Source organism: Euprymna scolopes, chromosome 8, assembly GCF_053919585.1.
Source record: "Euprymna scolopes isolate OS-2025 chromosome 8, ASM5391958v1, whole genome shotgun sequence".
NCBI classification, from domain to species: domain Eukaryota; kingdom Metazoa; phylum Mollusca; class Cephalopoda; order Sepiida; family Sepiolidae; genus Euprymna; species Euprymna scolopes.
This window is the reverse complement of record NC_136489.1, coordinates 112,549,191-112,569,568: the sequence shown is the minus strand read 5'-3', so window position 1 is coordinate 112,569,568 and position 20,378 is coordinate 112,549,191. Positions and strand designations below refer to the sequence as shown.

General features: G+C 28.2%; 1 protein-coding gene and 1 pseudogene across 5 annotated transcripts in view; both read right to left on the bottom strand.

Annotated features, from left to right (window-relative positions):
• The window catches only part of LOC145283711 (vitamin D3 receptor-like), a 1,095,565-nt gene that overhangs the window by 910,735 nt on the left and 164,452 nt on the right, over window positions 1-20,378 (bottom strand). The gene's annotated exons all lie outside the window — the stretch shown is intronic.
• Window positions 3,037-3,208, bottom strand: LOC145284215 (U2 spliceosomal RNA; annotated as a pseudogene).

Sequence of the window (20,378 nt, the reverse complement as noted above, 5' to 3'; positions counted from 1 at the left end):
TATATTTTACGGAAACGACATTGTATATACAATTTCATTCTAAAATGGATAAGTATGGAAAATTTCAAGAAAATCTGACCATTAGTTGATTTTTACTAGATTGATTAAACACAGCTATGTTTTCACGTTATGGGAACGCTATTTTAAAGCGTCAATTATGTAAACAAGATTTTCGTCTGGCAATTTCATTATTTTCGTACGATGAAAAATATTTAAAAAAAAAAATTATTTCTAGTTTATTTTGCCCTTCTCTTAAATGGTACAAAAGTTATATTGGTAATATTAACTTTTAATAAAGTTACATCGTGTTACATATAGGGGGGGGGGAGTAATTCTGTGATGAATTTTGAAGGTGCCTTAAATTCATAACAAAAGCACCACAAAAGTCTGATTACCGCTACGAAAAGCACTTCTAAGAATGAATAAAAATAGCAGTAAATCTTTAAAACAAGGCCAAGAAAATTTGGGGAGGGGGACAGCTAGACGAATAATTTATAAGGCTGTCCAAAGAAGAGACGTAAGGAAACAGACAGATATGGACACGAAAAAGGAAATATAAATAGAGAAACGGAATAGCTACTGACAACCGCACAGAACTATGCGACCATAACGAACTATATAAAACCAAGATAGTCAAACCCAGAACCCCCCCCCCCCAGTAAATGTGGTCTGTAGGTAAAGAGATGAAATGATAAACTGCATAATAAATGACTACAACACGCTTAATCAAATGTAATACAAAAACTGGAAGGATTGTATGGGGAACGCGAGTATACTGAGAACTATGCAAATATTTATACTTATAATATGAAGACATATGATTCGCACACACACACGCACATACATACATACATACATACATACATACATACACAGTAAATTCAATTTTGGAAAATTAAGGCAATGAAATCCTCTAGGACATGGAAGTGCAAACGGAAAAAACTCATTCAAGCTTTAAAAAAATGTTTTTTTTTAAACTCCTCTTTATTTATTGAGATTGTCGGACTGACTTCCTCATTTTGTTTGTTATAGTCACAACGTTTCGGCCGTTTTGCCCTTCGGCCTTCATCAGGTGCTTTGTATCGAACTGGGGAACCGTTTGTTAGGAGTCTCGAACCTAACCCTTTATTATTATTACGGGAGTACCGTGTTCGGACTCCAGCTAGGCTCTGGGACATAGTTGCCGATTCTCTATTTTTGAATGCTACTTTTCACTGCCTTCGTTCAGGATTGAACTCAGCACCTTTGGGTTACTGTAAACTTTGATACAACGTCTAGGACCACTCGGCCATATGTCATAAATGAAAACAACTCCTCTCCAAAATACAGACAATTACTCCTCTTTATTATCCTTATTTCATTTTCCAACGCAAACAACAGAAATATTTTGTAGAAAAAAATTACGATTTTAAATCTGGTTTCATTGCAAAAGTCCGACATAATGACGCTGAACTTCGAAAGAATTCGCAGCAGAAACATGTATACACACATGTAGTCAATAATGTTTGTATAAATAAATAAAAAAAGTGCTATAATAACGTTCTGCGTGTCACTAAGCACTTTTTGATAAAAACCGCAGTTTCAATGTCTTTACATCCAGGGAGCTACAGTGACACACACACACACACACACACACACACACACACACACACACACACACACACACACACATATAACCTTGTCTGAATATGAAACCATCTCTACCAAACTACTTTGTTAATTTTTGATCAACAGACATGAATCTTGTTATATGGAGTATTCCTACATGTGAAACAAATTCGATTGGATCTTTAACTTGAATAATCGCCGTTAAGCGGTCAAAGATGAAAATTGGAACTTAGTAGGCCTAGTTCGACATAATGTGTATGCTCCGCGCCCGCGAAAATATGGATTTATACGTTCAACTGCGTAAGCTTTCACGCTTGTATATGCATGTGCTGTTAGCTCAGACAGAAGTGAATACCGTTAGAGAGTTAAATGTTTTGGTTTCGATTCTAGCTGATGGCACCCATTTCACATTTTGTTTAATTTTTTAAACTACTATCTATTAGATCCAATATTAATCGACCATTGACTTTATAATAATAAATACAAAATTTGCATAAATTTTAATATCGTATATTAGCGTATTTTACGATCGGGCAACGGCTGGCGGCCTACTAGCTGAAATAGAGAAAGTGACTAAATAAATTATATAAAGATCTACATAATTTATTAAAAACACGTTTAAAAACTTTTGTGTGGACTTATCTACGAATTTTATCTAAACATGCAATAAAGGGACAAAGCTCAATATTTAATATATCATGAAATAGAGCTTAATATTTTTAAATGCATTTACTGACTCATATCTAGTGGCAAACATTTCTAATTTAAATTTTCGAAATAGCCAAAATGCCTTTTAAACCACACACACACACACACACACACACACACACACACATATATATATATATATATATATATATATATATATATATATATATATATATATATATATCATTCAAACACGATAGTGTTTGAATAAATGGTTAAGTGGCAGTTTTAGTCGTTTAGAACTGCTTTAAAGCTTCACCGCCCACTCATTTTTCGACCAAATTTCAAACAATTATCACAGTTTATAGATCACCTTCTTAGCTATATTGTGAAAAAAAAAATCAATTTTCATTCACTAAACCAAAAGTTATGATTAATTTAGTGGTGTTCTCAAGCTTAAAAATCCGTAAGGAGGTGAGCGACGGTGTTTATGACTGGTTTCCATAGAAACCAAGTCGCTTCAGAGACTAGTGTTGCTACTAATTCACTGCTGTCGTGAAAAGAGAAATAGCACGTGAAACAGAGAGAATAAAAGCAGACGAGTGCCATACATTGTTTTACATATATGTACGTTATGGTTATGGGGGCAAACAAAAGAAGAATAAGACTGAAATTAAACAAAGAACAAGTTAATTTATTGGAAGCCTGCAAAAATCATGAGTTACAATAGAAAAATGCGAGCATGAAAAGTAATATGGTTAAGATTTAAACATGGAAAAGTAAAGGACTAGTTGTTAAAACTGGAACACTGACTGACTGGTTGTAAAGTGGATGATCATTTTACATTAAATTAATACAGAAAAGTGATCCCCCACTTTATATCACAATAAGTACAGCACGTAGTAAGAACAGATATTACACTTTGATCTTGGCCAAAAGGCCAAGAAAAGCTTAAAAAGCTAAGAACAGCATGTATTAACTACAGACCTTTGATCTTAACCAAAAAGGCCAAGCACAAAGGTGTTACGGACAGACCGACCGACAGACCGACCGACGCAGTGACTTATAATAGAGTCGCTTGCACACAACTAAAAACGCGATATTTAATGTAACACTAGACTTTCTGTTGACCCGTTGGGTCACAATCTATACCCTTTTACTTTGATCTCATTCGAAAGTGCCGAACCTATAATCTTTTATACATTCTTCTTTCATAGATATGTCTCTTTGGTCTCATACTACTACTACTACTACTACTACTACTACTACTACTACTAGCAGCAGTAGTAGTAGTAGTAGTAGTAGTAGTAGTAGTAGTAACAGTGTGAAACTTTTATAAAAATGATGAAACACACTTATGTTCCACCAGTGTTGAAACTAATAAAAATGATAGAATTACGCCACTGATTTTTCCTTATATAAAATATAATCTTTTACGATGTGACTTGTATTAATTTCTTTTTTTATATTCATTTCAAGCAGCGGAAATTGTTCGACTTGTAATTTACTTTCTTCCTTCCAATCACGACTTGAATTGTTTCATCCATTGCGGCTAGAAAAGGAACGGTTTTTACTACCTACTTTTGTATGACGAGACGGATTAATATTTATTCATATACAAATAAACGTGCGTCTTTATTATACATTGGAGGAGTAGGATATACAATTTGTAATAATAATAATAATAATAATAATAATAATAATAATAATAATAATAATAATAATAATAATAATTATTATTATTATTATTATTATTATTTGTAGTATAGTCTTTTCATTTCACAAAGGAGTCACCACTTATCAAGGGTCGAAGGTCTAGGTGTATCAGAATTTTTGTAGGAATTTTTGACACCCCTAACACGAAACTGCGAATAAAATATAAAAAAAAAACTCGTAATTTCTCATTTAAAAGTGGGTTGTTTATTTTTCTTTATGGATTATACTTCCAAAATAAACTATTAAAATTGTTTTAAAAGTAATAGAAATATTTTTTTTATTTTTTAAAAAACAGTAATGAATTTTACGAACTCAATATTTTTCAATTTTTAAACTTTAAAAATCTATCAAAATTTTTCTATTGATTCTATTTTTACAGTATTTTCAGGGTCAATGTGAAATTTTATGTTCTTTCCAATAAACCGAATATAATATTTTAGACAAACGTTTTTTTTAATTCACGCCCCCCCCATTTTCAAACGTCTATTAAAAAGTAAATAATTGATTTACTCACCAAAGTGTTATATATCACAAATTGAAGAGAAAAGGTCAACAAATAATATATTAAAATTTACAACAAAAAAAGTAGTGTTTTTTCAAAATTTACCTGAAAATTTCGAAGTTTAAAACCTTAAAAAAAAAACACGTTGTTTTTTTTTATTATTATTTTTAATGAAACCTTGGTCCTTGCTCCTTTAATTGAAAAAAGAAAATTAGGGCTTGAATTACATTTTTCGAGGAGTTATAAGCTTGGAAAGATGGGGTGGAGTTATTCACTATTTTTCACGAAATTTCTGACACACCTACCGAAGGTCACCTGAGGATAAGTGCTAATGAGTGTCCAGTAGTCAATGGGACATATCGTGGTAATCGGTTGAAGTGTAAATTTGGTAAATTGGATTACTTAAGGGGAACGGCTCATCAAGAACTTGTTTACATTGAACTTGACGACGATTATATTGCAATCAGTTGGAAAGCAGGTAAACGGAACAGAGTGCAATAGGAGGCCAATTCTAAGAAAAAAGCTTTTTCCGAGTGGGGAAATTATTAATAGTGGTTTTAGCTAGACGAGTGTTTTTTTGTGATTATTATTATTGTCATTGGTATTATTATTATTATTATTATTATTATTATTATTATTATTATTATTTCTATTATTATTATTATTATTATTATTATTATTATTATTATTATTATTATTATTATTATTATTATATTTATTATTATTATTATTATTGTCATTGGTATTATTATTATTATTGTTATTAATATATTTATTATTATTATTGTCATTGATATTATTATTATTATTGTCATTGGTATTATTATTATTATTATTATTATAATAAATATATTTATTATTATTATTATTATTGTCATTGTCATTATTATTATTATTAATATATTTATTATTATTATTATTATTGTCATTGGTATTATTATTATTAGTATTATTATTATTATAGTTATTATTAATATATTTATTATTATTATTACTATTATTATTATTATTATTATTATTATTATTATTATTATTATTATTTACTCGCTAGGGATTTTCACACAAGCCTTTATCAAGATTTCTCTTTGAGAACAACTTGTGGTGCTCTCTGGAGTCTGATTGACAACAAGTTTTTCAAGATTTCCAATAATCTTCACCTGTTGATAAGATTGCAACAGTCGTCTGCCATTGATTCTCATTGGTAGCGACCATTGGTCTTCGCTGGAATATGGGTGGCAATAAGCTTCCCCAATGTCCTAGTTCTCTTTGCATTCATCCAGTGGAGGTTTGGTTAGTGCTCTCCCTTTTCGGTGTTTCCATTCTTATTGACCCTTCATGATGTGTAAGTTGTTATTATTATTATTATTATTATTATTATTAATAAGAGTAGTAGTAGTAGTAGTAGTAGTAGTAGTAGTAGTAGGTATTACTATTATTAGTGTTATATTATTTTTATTATTACTATTGTTATGGTTATTATTGTTATTATTGTTATTATGTTGGTGTGGTGTAAGTTATTATTATTATTATTATTATTATTATTATTATTATTATCATTAGTAGTAGTAATAGTAATATTATTATTACTATTATTAGTGTTATTTATATTATTTCTATTATTAGTGTTATTTATATTATTTCTATTATTGTTATTGTTATTATTTTTATTATTATTAACGATTAATGACTAACGATTACTATGATATTGTCACATTGACTACTGTACACTTATTAACCCTTATCCTCGAGTAGCCTCTGGACCTTGATAAGTGGTGACTCCTATGTAAAATAAAAAATGTAGAAGTAAAAAAACATATTAGTTTGTTTACAGACTGACACATGTATTTGTCACATATCCAGGCAAACGTATGGAAATTATACGAGTTCTCCTTTCTGTGAATTCTCACAAAGGTATTAATAAACGTTAGAGAGTGAATAGGAACGAGAGAAAAACATGTACTGCTGAGAGATTTTTGTGGCTCGGTTAATATATTATAAATTACGGCGAGTTAGAACAATTAAATCAGAATTTACTCGATTAAAAAACAATATATATATATATATATATATATATATATATATATATATATATATATATATATATATATATATATATATATATCATTTTGTTTTTTACCCTCCTTTCCGTCAAATAAAAAAAGTCCTACGATTGAATAAACGAATGGAATTTATTAAAAATCGATGAAAATATTATTCTTCGATTATCTAAATTATTCCATTTTAATTGTTTTTAACAAAATGAAACTTGAATAAGGATGATGATGATAATGATGATGATGATGATCATCATCATCATTATTACTACATTTAGACCGTTAAAAGATGTAAAAAGTAAAAAAAAAAAAAAAAAAAAAAAAATACAGAGCAAAACTTAAAGCAAAAATAAGCAAATTCACCTACTGATTATTAAAAAAAAATCATCTCCAAAAGTAATGATAATGAGAAACAAATAGAGTTTTAACATTTTTTTAACCCTAACCACACTTTTTTAAAACCCTAACCACACTTGTTTTTTAAACCTAACCACACTTTTTTTTAAACCCTAACCACACTTTTTTTAAAACCCTAACCACACTTTTTTAAAACCCTAACCACACTTTTTTAAAACCCTAACCACATTTTTTTAAAACCCTAACCACACTTTTTTAAACCCTAACGACACTTTTTTTAAAACCCTAACCACACTTTTTTTTAAACCCTAACCACACTTTTTTTTTTTTTTAACCCTAACCACACTTTTTTTTTAACCCTAACCACACTTTCTTTTTGTAGCCATTTTGTGTTTTTGTATCATTATTCACCTATCTTAAACAGAAAAATAATAATTGTTTTTACTTTTTTTTAATATGAGGGGAATTCTATTGTTTTTCACCCGCACCGAATTTACAAAGTTAAAAGTTCTATCAAAAAGTCAATTATTAGAATTTCACAGCATTTTCTGCACTTATTCACCTTCTAATGAATTTATGAAAAAAAAAAGTGTTTTCATAAATATATATTTTATAAGGAGATTAATAAACATCACCGAATGATTGAATTCACCTTCTAATGAATTTATTAAAAAAAGTGTTTTCATAAATATATATTTTATAAGGACATTAATAAACATCACCGAATGATTGAATTCACCTTCTAATGAATTTATGAAAAAAAGTGTTTTCATAAATATATATTTTATAAGGAGATTAATAAACATCACCGAATGATTGAATTCACCTTCTAATGAATTTATTAAAAAAAGTGTTTTCATAAATATATATTTTATAAGGAGATTAATAAACATCACCGAATGATTGAATCAACATAGAGTGAAATGGAAGCGACAAAATGCATACATATTTTGGGAAAGATATTTTGACATTCCACTTTGTATTCACGGGAAATTTTATCAAATAATAATTATAAAACAAAAAAACTACTTAAGAATAAAATGCTAAGCTTGTTTTTCAGTCTATTAACTTTTATATAACCTTACAAATTTGCTTGACTCAAATATATTTAGCTCAGATTTCATAAATTAAAATTATATTTAGTTTAGATTTCATAAATTAAAATTATATTTAGTTTAGAGTTCATAAAATAAAATCATATTCAGTTCAGATTTCATGAAACAAAGTTATATTTAGCTCAGATTTCATAAATTAAAATTATATTTAGTTTAGATTTCATGAATTAAAAGTATACTTAGTTGAGATTTGATGAATTAAAATCATATTTAGTTAAGATTTCATGAATAAAAAATATATTTAGTTGAGATTTCATGAATAAAATTATATTTAATCCAGATTTCATGAACTAAAACTATATTTTGTTCAGATCTCATGAATTAAAATTATACTTAGTTCAGATTTAATAAACTAAAATTATATTTTGTTTATATTTCATAATTAAAAATATCTTTAGGTCAGATTTTATAAATTAAAATGATATTTTGCTAAGATGTCCTGAATTAAAATTATATTTAGTTTTTAATTTAATTTTATGAAAAAAGGTTTCATTAATATCCAGATAACTCTGATTTTTGTGAAATTTAACAATACACATTAAACATAATTTTATAAAAAATATTAAACATAATTTTACAATAAATATTAACAATAATTTTACAATAAATATTAAAAATAATTTTATAATAATATGAAATATAATTTTACAATAAATATTAAACATAATTTTTCAATAAATATTAAACATAATTTTATAATAAATATTAAAAATAATTTTATAAAAAATATTAAACAATTTTATAATAAATATTAAACATAATTTCTCAATAAATATTAAAAATAATTTCAAAATAAATATTAAACAGAATTTTATAATAAATATAAAACATAATTTTGTAATAAATATTAAACATAATTTTATAATAAATATTAAACACCATTTTAAAATAAATATTAAACATAATTTTATAATAAATATAAAACATAATGTTACAATAAATATTAAACATAATTTTAGAATAAATATTAAACATCATTTTATAATAAATATAAAACATAATTTTACAATAAATATTATACATAATTTTATATAAAATATTAAACATAATTTTACAATAAATATTATACATAATTTTAAAATAGATATTATACATAATTTTATAATAAATATTGTCTATCATTTTTAAATAAATATTAAACATAATTTTACAATAAATATAAAATATAATTTTAAAATAATTATTAAACATAATTTTTCAATAAATATTAGACATAGTTTTATAATAAATCTGAAACATAATTTTACAATAAATATTAAACATAATTTTATAATAAATATTAAACATCATTTTAAAATAAATATTAAACATAATTTTATAATAAATATAAAACATAATTTTATAATAAATATTAAACATAATTTTTCAATAAATATAAAAATTAATTTTATAATAAATATTAAACATAATTTAATGATAAATATTAAACATAATTTTATAATAAATATTAAACATAATATTTCAATAGATATTAAACATAATTTTACAACAAATATTAAACAAAATTTTATAATATAAAACATAATTTTACAACAAATAGTAAACCTAATTTTACAATAAATGTTAAACATTAATTTATAATAAATGTTAAACATAATTATATAATAAATGATACAGCGAAACAGTACTAATATATATATATATATATATATATATATATATATATATATATATATATATATATATATATACATATATATATATACTGTTAGTTCAATCTCACTTGCTTTTAAAACGACTTAGACGGTATTACCTTAATCTAATATATAAAAAGTTAAAAGTTCGTCTGTCTGTCTCCATATTTTCAAACTATCTTCTCCGAAACTAAAAGCCGCAGAGAGACGATAGGGGCATCAAATGATTTCATTTTTTACGGACCGTCCTTTTATGGGTCTTTAACAGGTTAAAAATAGTTTTACAGGGGTCCAAAATGGGCAAAATTGAAAAAATCATTATACATTTTTTACATCCATCTTAGTAATTTTTTTTATTTAATCAGCCCATGTGCGTGTCACGTTGTTACAGTGGTAACGTCACCAGCTTTGAATGGTACAGGTTCGGTTTCGATTCTAACTGATGGCACCCAAATACTATTTTTTTTTTATTTTGGAAATCACGATTCTATAATAATATATACGCAATCTGAACAAATTAAAATATCATATTTAAACGTATTTTACGTCCCTTCCTCCGCTAGTCTAATATATAAAATGCTAAATGTCCGTTTGTCTCCATATTATCAAACTATATCTCTTCCGAAACTAAAAATCGCAGAGCGGCACTAGTGACCTCAAATGATTGGATTTTTAACGGACCGTACTTTTATGGGTCTTTAACCGGTTAAAATAGTTTTTAAAGGGTCAAAAATAGGCAACAGTCACGGGAAACGGATGTTTTTAAGGAAAACAAACTCTGCGCATATTTCAACAAAAATGTTATAATGTACATACAAATATTCTCACGGAGAGTTCTAAAAAACATCCGTTTCCCGCGACTCTCCCCATATATATATATATATATATATATATATATATATATATATATATATATATATATATATATATATATATATATACAGTGGAAGAGAACTCCTAGTAAAGTGCTCGAATATTAAGAAAAAAATAAAAAAATGAGTAATATTTATGCAACACAGACTTCAGATAATACAAATTTGCAAAACGAATAATGAATTACTAGCGGGACCTATGGAAATTCCACAGGATACTCATTCATATGTAATATATTGATGTTGGCATTCTGTAGATGTTCAGCGTAAGTGGAGACGCTCTGACATTATTGTAGCTCTTTTGTATAAACTGAAAAAGTATTTATCTAAGCTAGCAGGGACGTCCGGCGTAGCCCGGCCGTAAACTACGTTTAAATATGATATTTTAATTTTTGCAGACTTCGTATACATCATTTTAGAGTTAATGTTCTATCGACTTTTATATATTATAAAGTTGCGATTTCAAACTTGGGTGCATCAATTTGAATCGAAACCGAAACCAAAACTTATGAAAAGTATATATATATATATATATATATATATATATATATATATATATATATATATATATATATATATATATATATTATAACTTGAGTTTCTTCAGGCTATAAGCGAAACTGAAACCGAAACTTATGAAAAATTCTTTATAAAATTATTCATAAAAAATAGATTACTGGAATGCCATCAGCTATAATCGAAACCGAAACCAAAACTTATGAAGAATTTTTGGTAAAATTATTTAATCCAAGAACTGGAAGTCCATAGCAATTAAACGACAGTCACTCGGATATAAGCGTGGCACACAAAATAAATAGCACACATACACTATCCTATTAATTAATAGATTATTTTTTCATTACTAACTATTAAGCGAATATTTTTAAATATTCGGAAAATTAAATGCTGAAACGAAATTTTGAAAATACTATATATAAAAAAAAAGGCAAATTACTTGATCTTGAATTATTTTTCTCTGGGAACTCCATGCATCAATATATTGCCATCGCGGCAACGCCTAATAAAGACAACTTGTTAGAAATACAGAAGGTCGGAACAATATCGGTACCATCGGTCTTAAGTCCTTACAAAGGGGACCTAACCTAATATAGAGGGTCCGTTAAAGAAGAAGTATTTTCTTTTATTAAAAAATTCTATTAATAGTAAATGAACAAAATGAACAAAAAAAAAAAATAAATAAAATAATCAGTATTTATTTAACTAATTTGGATTTTTTCAGGTTCTTCGGATTATTGTTCTCATCTTCATCATTTTTCTTGTTACGTTGATGGTTTTATCGAAAATTCCACACGGTTTCCCAAAGTTCGACAAAATGCGCCGAAGTAAGTACGGAGGTTACAGCGACTGAGACATTGTACAAATGACACCTCAGATGAGAATAGTAGTCCGAATAATCCAAATAATCCAAATTAACAATCCTTATCTAAAAAAAAAAAAAAAAAAAAATATCCCAGAGTTACGTATAGGCGAGAAACACAAACATACGCCAGATTTGCGGCGATCATTTCATGATTGCAGAGAAAAAAAAAGAAAAAAGAAGAAAAAAGAAAAAAAAAGAAAAAAGAAAAAAAAGAAAAAAGAAGAAAAAAGAAAAAAAAGAAAAAAGAAAAAAAAAGAAAAAAGAAAAAAAAGAAAGAAAAAAGAAGAAAAAAGAAAGAAAAGAAAAAAGAAAAAAAAGAAAGAAAAAAAGAAAGAAAAAAAAAGAAGAAAAAGAAAAAAAAAATGTCCGACACAATAATTACGTCGTAGACTTCTACTTTCGGAAATGATTTCTAGGCTATTCAAATTTTCAAATGGAATATTATTTTGTGCTTGAATGAAAATTTAAGATCCAAATATCAAACACTTTGTTAGGAGCAGGGGTGAGGATTATAAACCCTAGAAAAAAAAAAGAGAACAGTTTTAACAAAAAAAGTTTAGAAAGAAAAAAGGACGAAATGTAATCCACTTGATATGTTTTCAACCTTATTTTATATTTAAATTTCCTTTTTGTACTGTTTTTTTTTTTTTTAAGATTTAATCTTAGAATCACATAAATATAAGCCACAATCACGTTCACTCACCGGTTACCTACATTACCGAAGTTAAGCGACGTTTAGCCTGGTCAGTACTAAAATGGGTGACCATATGAGAATAGCAGGTGCTGTATACACTTTACGCTTATCTAGGCATTGTCTCCAGTCGTCATTGACAATGGAGTCAAGCAGTGACGATTCAGGAGAGGGGTGACTAGAGATTGCGCAACCCTTGTTTCACAATTTTCACCCACAGCCAACCTTGCAGGGGGTTATCCAGTGTCTCTCAAGATTACTGATGTTATGGTGACGATACTAGGTTTCTGGGAGAAACTGCATCTAAAAGTTGGCGGTAAATTTATCGAGAATATATAGTCACTGTTTGGCACAATTATTAGGTTGGTGCAAAAATAATGTCGTTTAAAAAAAAAAAACATTATTTTTGCACCAACCTAATATAATCCAGGAGAAAAAATAATTAAAAGCAAAAATGGATTTTTTTTTTAATTATCGAGTTTTATCGTGTTGGTTAATGTGGAAGCGTTTTGCGACCAATTCAGTATGACAAATTGACTTGCCTGCCTCGACTTAAATTGACTTACATGAAGGGTCTGCCACTTTTAAACACAGTATGTCAGACGGTAATTGTGGATGATCTTTTGTTAAAAATACACCCAGCACATCTTCTGCATCGTTTTTCGTAATTTTTGGAAATTATACTAATTTCGACATGACACGTAAGCGCGTAATAATGTTTTCACCTGAAATGCATTGCTCTAAAAAGATTACCAATCTACATAAACACCTATTTTTTAAAACTTGAAATATAAGTGCTACTTTTTATTTTAGGAAAATCTTTTCTTTGGTCTAAAGTTTTCTAAAATTTACGCCGATTTTCGAAGAAATTATTCGATAAAGAATCATGAGAATTTGGATTGTCTCCCTGTTTTTGTAATACTAGAACTCTCCCGAAAATGGAAACACAAAAAATACTTCCGGTTAGTTAAAATGCATTCGTGCCAATATTTATTCGTTTTTATTTTAATTGCGAATATTTCATCAGATTTGTGTAACAAAATAAGAATATAATAAAAAAGCAGCTAAAGTTTGAAAAATAATAAATTTAATTCTGAAAAAGCTATTTTTCATTTTCCGACTAGTTGAAGTACCCGACATTGCCAGGTTGTATTTGGTATATTTGAATATTTCGTCCTCATACATAATTATCTTATTGATTAAATGAAACATGAATTCATAACGGCTTCTTTTTCCATATCCTCCGTGACGTAGGAGCAGTAGGTGCATTTTATTTTATAGAGGTCTCGCCAATAGCACTAATTCTCTTTTCTAGTTTAATCTTTTATCTTTTAGTCCTTCGTTTTCAAAATATGATGCAAGAATCTATATATTAATACGATAGCGCTTTTGATTTCGCTTGTCGTAAAATACCTTTAAATATATGTAAAACCACGCATTTATTAATACAAAAAGATGATGGCAAAATTAAAAAAAAAAAAAAGAAAAAAATTACCTAGTGCCATCAGCTAGAATCGAAACCAAAACATTTCACATCCCAACCGCGTGCTCCACCAATGCTGGTATTGAGACGATAATAATAAAGCCAAAATATTAACTTGAAATAATAAATTTTATCTGATCATGCGCAGAAAGAAGTAATAAACATGTCGACTAGTTGAAAAGAACGTTTCGCATTTCAACCTGCCGCTATATGTCTGTATGCTTTATTCATCGACCCAAACAAAAATTTTACTCGTTATAAACCATCCTTGGTGTATAATTTGTATTTCCTGTTAATTTCAGTGTTATCTGACCCGTAGTTTAAGAGCTACCTGTTAAATATTTACACACACAGACATCTATAGGTGGTAACCCCCACGTAAAAAAAAAAAAAAAAAAAAAAAAAAAAAAAAAAAAAAAAAATCTACTGTTTTATTTATATAGATTAATTTTATCTATTTTTCGTTGTAATGGGGAGTCAGATTAATCCATCGTACAAAATTCTGTCGTATAACAGACAATTTCAGGCAGTTTTACAATAGCTAACAAAGCAGAAAACAAGTGAAAAGAATATACAAATAAATGCTACCAAAGACAAGATAAGCTATTCTTCTACTTGCCTACGTGCGAAACTGTAAGTTCTAATAGAATTTTGTTTAATTTTCGATTTTGGAGTGATTATCGGAGGTTCAAATGGCTATAAGAAAACCGCCACTTTTTTCGTTCTTACTCAACAGACTTGATACTACTTTTGTTTCAAAGTAAATAAACACTTTAAAATAAATCAGAAATCGAAAAAACTTATTTAAGTATGTAGAAGAGTAATTGGTCTTGCCTTTGGTAACATTTATTTGTTATATATTTGTTTTTTTGACAACTTTTTCGAATCTGTGTGTACAGTAATAGAAACCCAATTTATTTGGTGTGTATTTATTATTTCACCCCCTTTTTTTTTGTTTTTGGTAGCTATTGTAAAAAAAAAATGTCCACGATTATTTTGTTGTTTGGGTATTCAAGAACAATTTTTAATCTGTTTTCTGATATTTTTCGTGAATTTCTCAAAAAAAAAAAAAAAAAAAGCTTGTATAAGCTACCATTTGTTGTCGGTTCATTTTGAGGTGTAAGGGGGCGTTGCCACCTGGATTTAAGGTTAGTGGTAGGGTATGTTTTGTTCTATTAAAAATAAAATAGTTTATTTTTCGCTACAAGTCTCCAAACCGAATGAGGATGGTTAATCAGTCTGAGGTGTTTCGATGATCTTGATCGATAAGATACAAATAATACAATGAAATTTTATTTATTTTGTTTAATAACAATGAAGCACCACTTTGGCTTGATATCTACAAGGATGAGATTACCGAGACTTCAGCAACTTCTTGTTGAAATGGCTGATTTTTTTGCTTAAACGTTAAGGTTATGTTTAGTGGTTACGGTTAATGTTGCAGGAATTCTAACCCAACATAACTCCGTTAGAGATTTTTTTTTTTTACCCTGGGTCCAAAAATCAACAGGGATTAAAGCATTACTGTGATGATTTGACCCCTGCGGATTGCGCTGTAATGTTGGTTCTGCGCAGTTCTAGGAGGTTCACCCTCCCAGGCTTTGCTCTCTCTCACTTTGAGAAGAGGTTAATTTCTTGCTAATCGCCTGAGGCGCCCTGCTGGAAATGCCAGGCATCTTTTGCAAAGTCAGAGCTCCTCTTGATCACAGACTTTGTAAATCCCGCTTTCTGGTCCTGGTGTCACGGTTCTTGTAGTGAGAGACAACTATATACTCCTCTTAGCTGACATTTGTTCGAAAGCAATTAGGAGAAATGTTTTCCTTAATTTTCTGCCGTGTGGATTGCAATATTTGGTGTGGATATCGTATCAAAATAGATTCATTATACGTGGATAAGAAATTATAGCGGCACCAACACTTTTGAAAATGAAATATAGTACGAATGGAACAGTATAATAAAGGATATTGGCAAAGAAATTGTCATTTAGACGACGGATATTTAGCGCGGTGGACTAATTTGACTTGCCATGGCTGTGAAGCACTGAAGCACAGACAAACCTAATCGATAAAAAAAAAAAACAAAAAATGGCAGCCTCTTTCCGAGTAAACAGCTTCAAGATCGACAAAGTTTGGATAGCTAATATCAGGGTTTTATTATTTCTCATAAATTAAGACACGGCAGATCCTCCCGAATGTTCTCAATTCGTATGATGTTTAAACACGATATTCTGGAATTCTTATGTCAAGAACAAGAAGAAGCAAGCGATTTAAATTTAAGCGAAGTGACAAGCTGCTTGTTTTCCTCTAAAAATTTTTTGTAAAAGTGTGCAATTTTTTTTCCAGACTGACGGACCGAGATTTGTAAGGAATAATTAAAAAAAAATTTTTTTTACTTAGGAGTCACCAATTATCAAGGTCCGCAGGCCACTCGAGGATCAGAGTTAAGAAAGGGTGTATTGATGTATTTATTTTTCATTGCCACTTTTCCGGAAATATCTATTATTAAAAGAAAAATTACTATAAAACACACACACACACACACACACACACACACACACACACACACACAAAGATCATATACGGTTAAAAACAAAAGTGTTTTGTGCAAAGAACATTTGTTCATTCGGGACACATGCATATATCTTCATATAAATACGCATAAAATGTATGCATATATATGTGTATACATTTACATATTCACAATATCCGATCCGATGCCTCCGTTCAGTCTCGAAAGACAAAGGATACTCCCTGTAGGGACAGGTTCGCGTGTAATTGTGAGGCAAGGGTAGTGCAATCACCAACCACACCTCTCCTGAATCGGCACTGCTTGAGCCCAATGGCAAGGAGAAGTCCAGGACAACTGGAAACAATGCCGAGATAAGCGGAGAGCACATACAGCACCTGTAAGTCACGAATGGTCACCCATTATTAATGATCAGGTTCAACGTTGCTTAACTTCGGTGATCTAGCGGGAACCGGTGTGTCAACGTGATATATATGTATATATACACTTCATATTATAAATGCATTATTGTGAATACATATACGGCATATTATGCCGTATATGTATTCACAATATAACACAGAAGCAAAAAAAAAAAAAAAGTGAGAGAAAATGTATTCTTTCGCAGGAGCATGCCATCTGGTATAATATTAAGAACTATCTTTCTGAGTTTCAACTTGAAAATTGATAAGTGCACACACACACACATACACACACACACATATGTACAATATATTTTTATATTTACAGAAATATTATTAACTACATACAGGTGTACATGTTTCAACTGCAATATATATATATATATATATATATATATATATATATATATATATATATATATCACAACTGAACCATGATTCTTGACTTTTGTACGTTTAACTTTAATTAAAGTGATCATGTAAAAATAATTTCATAAAATGAACAATTGGTTCTTTTATAAGACATGGGCGTGTTCAAAATGAATGTTTCTATTTAGAACACAAATGAACTATGATACTTGACTTTTGCATTTTTAAACTTTAATTAAAGCCATTATTTACAGATAATTTTATAAAATCAACAGTAGATTCTCTACAGTGCAATGTAGACTACAATGCATGTGGACTAAGCCACCGCAGAGAGGCATGTGAAACTTCTTCCCGTTACACTGCGGGGGTGGAGTCCATATGTAAAGCAGGCAATCAATCGATTTTATTAAAAAATGGACAGTACCCCGATTTCTACGACAATAAAAGTATGGGCGGGTGGAACATTTGTTGATCCTCATTCAATTCCGGACTATGTCGGGTCTCTCTGCTAGTATGTATATATATATATATAGAGAGAGAGAGAGAGAGAGAAAGAGAGAGGGGGAAAGAGACAGAGATAAGTACATAAATGTTCTAATATTAGCAGTATCCTGACGAGACAAAGAAAGATTTCTTTTACTCATTTTAAACAGCCATAAAATGTTAAATGTTAAAGTGTTTGAGGTAGTGAAAAAAAAGGGGGGGGGAGGAGCGGAAAAGAAAAGGACCATGATTGTGTTTTTTTTGTTTTTTTTTTAAAATCTAACACAGTCTGCATAGATTCGCTGTACATGAGGAGTAGGTTGGCGGAATTTGACCTATGTCAGTGTTGGTTGAGAATACGCGCATGCGCGCACACAGACACACACACACACACACACACACACACACACACACACACACACACACAAGATATAAAGAGGATTAAATAATATTAAGAAAATGATTCGCAGCATGAAGAGAGTAGTAAAACGTATTACATATTATACAGGGTAGAATTGGCAATATAAAGAAATGAGAAACCATGACTAATGGGGAAACATCATACAATACAGGGTGTCCAAAAATTCACTGAAGGGTTTTGAATTTAAACAGATTCTTTATTTCTGATCATATTTTTCGGTAATTGTAACTAAAATTTAATTAATTTTGGGAAATTTAAGAAAAAATATGGAAAATTCAGACAATCTTTATTGAAGCAAAATGTTGCCCATTTTCAGCTTAGCATATTTGTGCTCTTTTCCAAAACATTATTCATGACAGATTGCAGAAATTTTTGGATTGCGATTTAACTCCCGTATTTCGTCCCTGGTCTTTTCCCTCAATTCTTAGCATAAACTCTTTCTTTAAGATATCACCACAAGAAAACGTCTGGTTTAGTCAAGTCTGGGGAACGATAAGTTCTATGAGTAAAAAAAAAAAAAAAAATTGACCTCTGATTTTGGTAAAACAATTTCACAAGTTGCGTACGTTCTTTAATGCTATACTTATGCAAAATTAATTTCCAAAAAAATATTATCTGTAAATAGAAAAAATCATTGATGGTAAAATTACAAAGATTTTCAATCCTTCAGTTAATTTTTGGACACCCCATATATATATATATATATATATATATATATATATATATATATATATATATATATATATATATATATATATATATATGATGGACTCTCCCGTCGATTTTGGTGTATAAGGTTCCGCCACAGCAACTACGTTGTACATAAAATCCACTCAGATGATTTTGTTTATAGTGGTGAAGGCTTTGTGTAGAACTAACCACAAATTGTGCTATTACTGCTAATCATTGTCGGTGCAGATGACTGCCACAAGACAAAACAAACAGTAAACGCAGGTTTTTACATCAGAGTTATCTTCTCCTAGATGCATGTCTTCACTAAGACTGGGGGTGCATCGCTCCCAGTGAACTAATGCGCCCCAGATACCGACCTGGAAATTTCTACGACTCGGCACGGTACATACAGCGCCTAGCCTTCCCAAATGGTCACCCATCTCGTACTGGCTAGGCTCAATGTTGCTGTACTTCGGTGATCTGGCAAGAACAAGTGTGTTAACGTGATTGTGCTGTATATATATATATATATATATATATATATATATAGTATATATATATATATATAGTATATATATATATAGTATATATATATATAGTGTATATATATATATATATATAGTATATATATATATATATAGTATATATATATATAGTATATATATATAGTATATATATATATATAGTATATATATATAGTATATATATATATATATAGTATATATATATATAGTATATATATATATAGTATATATATATATAGTATATATATATATAGTATATATATATATAGTATATATATATATATATATATATATAGTATATATATATATAGTATATATATATATATAGTATATATATATATATATATACTATATATATATAGTATATATATATATACTATATATATACTATATATACTATATATATACTATATATATACTATATATATATAATATATATATATAGTATATATATATAGTATATATATATATATAGTATATATATAGTATATATAGTATATATATATAGTATATATATAGCATATATATAGCATATATATATAGCATATATATATAGCATATATATATATAGTATATATATAGTATATATATATAGTATATATATAGTATATATATATAGTATATATATATAGTATATATATATATTATATAGTATATATATATAGTATATATATATAGTATATATATATAGTATATATATAGTATATAGTATATATATAGTATATATATATAGTATATATATATATAGTATATATATATATAGTATATATATAGTATATATATATATATAGTATATAGTATATATATATATAGTATATATATATATAGTATATAGTATATATATAGTATATATATATAGTATATATATATATAGTATATATATATATAGTATATAGTATATATATATAGTATATATATAGT